Genomic DNA, 6,000 nt, shown 5'->3' with positions numbered 1-6,000 from the left:
TTTCAGCAATTATTTATAGTTTTTAAAAATATATTGTCAATAATTATGTATAATCCACTCCTAATTACTGGATATTAAACTACTGTTATTTAACTATTAAATTTAATATATTATACTTATTGTATTTATTGTTTTTTGAGATTACAATATTTATGACCAACTTAATATATTTTCAGTATTTTTAGTATTTTTGTAATTATTTTATTTTTATTAGTTATCTATTTTATTTTCATTACCAATATATTTTCAATTATTATGCATTTTTGCTATAAATTTTTAATAATTATTGTTGATTAAACTAATTTTATTTATTAGAGATTAAAATATTAATTTAGATGAAATTAGGAGTGCTGATCACAACCTGGTTTAATTCAGTTGTAGGCTATTTGGTCAACTAGATCGACATGGTCAGGTTGGGGATTTGGTTACCCAAAATCTACTGACCATTAGTGAAAACCAACTAAATTGGGTTGTATTGGTTTGGGTTAATTTTTTGTTTGCTCAATTGGTTTAAAAGATCAGATTGAAAACTTAATTTTAAATTTTAAAAATTACATTAACATTATTAAAAAATAAACTTATAATATAACATATTCGAGACTAATAAATATGGGAATTTCACCCCTTTTCCATATTAAAAATTATATTTAAAAAATAAAAATATTAATATATATCTATGATTGGGTCATTCAATTTTGGTCAATTTACAAATGGCCACAACAAAACCGATCTCAATTTCAATCTAAAATATTAGAATCTGGGCAATTCGGGTGTTGGTTGGTTAAATCAGTTCAATGAACAAGCTTAGCTGAAATAAATTATTTCTATTTTTGTATTTTAAAATGTTATTAAAAGTATTATAAATATAAATAATTAATCATTATTTTAAAAAGTTAGAAATATAAAACAATTGTATATACTCTTATGTGTTTGATTGTTTAGCTTTCCTTAACAAATTTCATGCATTGCACGGGTCCTCACTAGTTAATTAATTAATGTGTTATTAGAATTGATTTTCCCACTATCTTTCCTTTTTAATAAAAACTGGATGTCTGGAACATAAAAAATATCTACTCATTTTTTCTTTTTTCCCATCCCTTTCTAACCTTTCCCATTTTGTCAAAATCTTCCCACAAATCAAACGTGACCTAAGGTATGAATGGCAACGGGGCAGGTTCGAGGCGGGGATTACATTCCCCATCATCGACCACGACCCCCAAATCACCCTCTGTCCCCATCCCTGATCCCCGGAATCTCCCCTCCATCCCCTCCATCCCCAACCCCGATGGGGATGAATTCCTCGTCGGAGACCCAAATCCCCGACGGAGTGAGAGGTTGAGACAAAGAGATTTTGATTGAGAGAGAGAGAACCGTTGGGATAGTTAAGATCGGAGAGGAGAGAGAGTTCGATGGGTGACGACATCACGACGACGATAGGCAAAAGTTAGAAGGACTGATGACTGAAACTCTTCTTTATCTATTCTCTATCACTCGAGAAGGCATTGAGCTAGGGTTTTGAGTCTTTTGCGGCGACGACGGGCGACAGTGACGGCGGTCAGCGAATCGGTGACGAAGATGAAGGCAAGCATGAAGTTAGGGTTCACAGATTTACTTGTTCCAGATGCAGAGTTGAGAGTTCTCGACTTCTCTCTTCTCTCTGTTGTGGGTTTTAGTTTAGTGTTTTACACTTTTACTATTTTTCAAGTTTTAATAATTAATATTTTAAAAACAAATAGTATTATATAAATATATAAATTTATAATATATTATATATAAATATTAATCGGAGATGGGTTGGGGCGGGGATTGCATTCCCCGTCCCCGTCCCCGTCCCCGATCGGGGATTCAGGGTAGCCTCATCCCAACCTCGACCCGAACCCTGCCAAGGTAACCCCATTGGGTCGGGGAGCCCGGGTACCCGTGAAGGACGGGGAAAATTGCCACCCCTATCCTAAGGTTTTAAAAATGACATATTCCTAAACGGTGGATAATATGTGTGGTAACCAAATCTTATTTCTTTGATTTTGGTTGGGTTTCTTCGCAAAAATCTAATTGCCAAAACTTGTCCGTTGCTTTTCAAACACCTCATTAATTATGAACACTTGCCCGCTCTTCTTGACTTCACGAAGTACCATAACTTCGATTTAGCACATACCTCATTGGTCGTCCATAGCTTCATACTGTAGATCTTAGAATGCTCATCTATGTTGCAGAGAAGAGCCCTCTCCACCACCTGATATTGGTGAAACCTAAAAGTCACAATTTCTGCGAGAGGAGAGGAAATATTAAAAACCCTAGAAGCTTCTTTTTCTCTCCCTAGTAGTTTAGTGAGTCTTGTTGAGATGACTCTCAAGTCTCAATGGCAACTTAGAGATTGTAACGGCGACCATCAACTCTTCCGATCTCTTATCTCTTTGCACTGACAATGTCTAAGTGCTATTTGAACCGACAACCACCACTACGCAATTCTGCAATACTCCATATCTCTTGTAACCGCGACCTTAGGCTTGCAGCGGCAACTTCCACCCACCTGAGCGGCAGCTGAATCGGGGTAGGCTCTCTTGGATCTTGCAAATTCCATTGAAACCGAATATGTATTAGTGAGGTTTCTGTTTTGAGTCTCAGTGGATAGCGCAATCCCTTGCCCGTGGAAGTTATGCCGCATGAAATCTCTTGGGGTTTCACTCAAGCAAGCCTGGAGTTAGGGTTTTTCTACATAAACATCTTTTAAATTATGAGTCTAGAAATTTGAAGGTAGAGAGTAGATGTACGGTATGGACTGTTAAAGAAGTCAGAAGGAGATCCAAAGACATTACATGGAGAAAATTAGTTTTGTTTTTGTGTAGCACTGAAGGCATCAAGGGAAAGAACCGTTGGTTATCTCCTGGAAACGATTCTGATCGTGTGAGAGTGCAGAAGAGTGAGGCGAGACTTCTTCTACAAAGAAGGGCGTCGCTCTTAAGCCTGGGGTACATTATAAATCCTTACTCTATCTTTTTCTCTTTCCTACTAAACCCTAGTTTCTACTTTCTATTTCACCCTCTTTTGGTGTCATTGTTTCATTTTCTTGGGTACTAGTAATCTAAATCTGTTGTTTGAATGTGGTAGATATCGTTGCGGAAATGTGCAATTTGTTAGGAATCACATCATGGATCTCTGTGAGTAAAATATCTTGAGCTTCAGTGTTCTTCTTCGATCTCTTTTCGTGATTTGTTTTGTGATTATTTTTTTGGTTTTGCTTGATCAGGCAGCGAGCGCAAGGTGAAACAAGCAGACGCATCGACAGAGTACCCTTGCTTGAGGTATGTATGAATATGTCAATGTTTATTTCTTTGATTTCTATAACCATAGATCGTAAGGAAAAAACCACAAAAACAAAGTAATGAACAAAATATTCACACAGGGCGGCATTCAGTGAGTTTTTTTTTTTTTATTGGCAACACAGAATAAATCTTTCATAATTTTAATCCAGAATGTATGATTTTAAAGAAAATATTTGGATGGTGGTCAATAGTTCTGTTTGAACTCTCTAAAAAAATGATCCATGGATGGAATGGTCTAAAGACATTGGATCATGCAAGCTTTTGCTGTAAGCCCTCTTATGTAGGAGCCATCAAATTATGGGTACTGATATTTTAGTATTTGCTATATGGTAAATATTCAAGGTCCCAGTCAACAACTTTGGGTCCCTTGTCTCCATATACGAGCCAATCTGTTCATCCTAGTCTTCTTTAATGGAAAACAAGGATGATGTGCCTAAAGGAGATAAGCTTCTTGTAGGCTCCTGTTATTGCAAGGTGCCTCTCCACCTGCCAAGTATTTCTCTCACCAATTAGGCTTCCATGCATTGCCTCATTGGATTTGTTGGCTTTTGTGGAAATTGTTACCATGGGGTTCTTATATGTGGTGCATAATTCATTTAGGGAAGGTTTCCCCTAAGTCAATTATATGGTTAATGTAATCCTTTCCCCCTTTTGGTGTCTGATCATAAACTACTTTGTAGCAAGCTAAGTGGATTAAACTAGATTTTCAAGGATCAGAGATTCAGTGTGCTTGGGTTGGTGGGGTTGTCTTCATAGGGAATTAAACATTGGTCTTAGGATTGTTAACTTTTCAATTGCTTGACCCTCATCAACCTGGCTCTTTTAGAAGAAATGGATGAAAAAGAAAACAAAATTGATGCTACTTATGAGTTATGGCTTAGAATATTACTGGTTGATTTTATCTTCCCCCAAGAACTCCATTTCTATTTCCATAGATGCTTAAGAGAGGGATGATATTCAGATCTCGCACTAATATCACAATATATATATATATATATATATAGAAAAATAGGAGATAGTTGATTCCTAACTCTTAAGTTTTATTCAAAACTAATTTGTAAGCTTTTATTAATGGCATAGTTGCTTACCCGTGCATAAAGACACGAATATGACTAACAACAACAAAGAAACTTGTACTTCTTTCTTTATGGATAGAACCCACAACTCCTTTTATGTGGTAGTAAAAGAAGCTTGCCTTGGAGTTTTAAAGAACACGAGGATCAAAGGCTGATTTTTTCTAATACTAAACAAACCACAATCAATGGAATTCCTAAAGTTGTTTTTTGAAGATAAATAAAAGGGAAAATTCCCGATTAGTACCCTGTACTTTGGGCCTAGTGCCACTTTGGTCCCTGAACTTTAAAATGCGACAATTTAGTACTCAAACTTTTGAAATGTGCCAATCCAGTACCTGTCGTTGGTCAGCTGTTAAGTGGCATGCAAAAGGACACAAATGCCCTTCGAGTGTCATTCAGTTTTCTTTATCAACCATTAGAACTAGTTTTCCTCCTTCTCCCACTACTCCAACAACCATCGATAAATCTAACTCATTCAACCATATCCACCATCCCCACATGCTCAGGAAATGCACATAACGTTTTCTCATCTTCATTAGAGCCACTCAATTCCAGCCTTTTCACCTATAAAACTTAACCCACCCCAACTCCCTTTGCAAGGATGGATCTCCTCTTGGAATAGCCCTCTTCTTCGCCATTACTCTAGCTATGTGGGCCATTGGTCCATGGAGCTTGTTAATATGGTGGATAGGATCCACCTATTTGCAATCATTCAGTTACTATCAAATGGTACAACACTAAGCGATCACTTTATAGCCTGCGGACCCCCACTCCCATTAAGCAGCAGTGTGTAGGGCCCAAAGCCCGTAAAACATCCATGAAATATATTGCATGCCCATCAAAAGTGGGTTGGACTGGACACAAGGCTCGGAGGCAATTACACTTCAGTATTGAACCAGCAGTGGGATGGGATAGTCATCACTCAAGCTGATTTTCAAGCTCTCCAAGCCTCCAAACGTGAATTTGTTGATCCTCTAGGAATATTACGAAGCTGGAATGACAATGGCTTCGGAGCTTGTTCAGGAGAATGGGCAGGGATCAAGTGCGTTGAAGGCTAGGTTATGGCGATCCAACTCCCTTGGAAGGGATTGAGCAGCCATATCACTGAGAAGATCGCCCAACTTCAAGCTCTTAGAAAGATTAGTCTACACAACAATGCTATTACATGCATGATTCCTACATCTCTTGGGTTCCTCCCCAATCTGATAGGTGTTCAACAACTAACTTTCAGGTTCAATTCCTCCTTTGATTGGTTCCTGTCCATTGCTTTAGACTCTTGACGTTAGACTTTCAGGTTCAGCGGACTTGCAGAAATCCCCTGTAGCTCCAAAACTAGAGACCCCTAAGTATTGCCCGTATCCTTCTACTAATGCTGAATGCTCCTGTTTCTGCTAAATCTTCACCCAAGCCTCATTCCTTTGGCGTCTACTTTCCTCGCTCTTGGAACCGTAAAATGTTGAGGTCATTGAGGGACACAGCAAATGAGACACAACCCTCCAACAGTGTCTATTATGGTTCAATATTAAGGTAGAAGACAATCTTCTTGAGGAAGCGGTTGCAATTCATAATGAGCAGGATACTTACTTCTGTAGAAGAAGATG

The 6,000-nt window shown here is 37.8% G+C and overlaps 1 long non-coding RNA gene across 4 annotated transcripts in view; it reads left to right on the top strand.

The window, feature by feature from the left end:
• Positions 1-2,005: 2,005 nt before the first annotated feature.
• Positions 2,006-6,000, top strand: part of LOC148790383 (uncharacterized) — a 64,947-nt gene continuing 60,952 nt past the window's right edge. For all 4 annotated transcript variants that reach the window (XR_016078807.1, XR_016078806.1, XR_016078805.1 and 1 more), the window contains exons 1-3: positions 2,006-2,969; positions 3,109-3,158; positions 3,248-3,302. This is a non-coding gene — a long non-coding RNA (uncharacterized LOC148790383). The remainder of the gene's footprint in view (positions 2,970-3,108; positions 3,159-3,247; positions 3,303-6,000) is intronic.

Source organism: Nelumbo nucifera, chromosome 7, assembly GCF_055504915.1.
Source record: "Nelumbo nucifera cultivar China Antique chromosome 7, China Antique-T2T, whole genome shotgun sequence".
In the NCBI taxonomy this organism is placed as follows: Eukaryota; Viridiplantae; Streptophyta; class Magnoliopsida; order Proteales; family Nelumbonaceae; genus Nelumbo; species Nelumbo nucifera.
The sequence above is the reverse complement of the archived record's forward strand: the minus strand, read 5'-3'. Positions and strand labels throughout refer to the sequence as shown.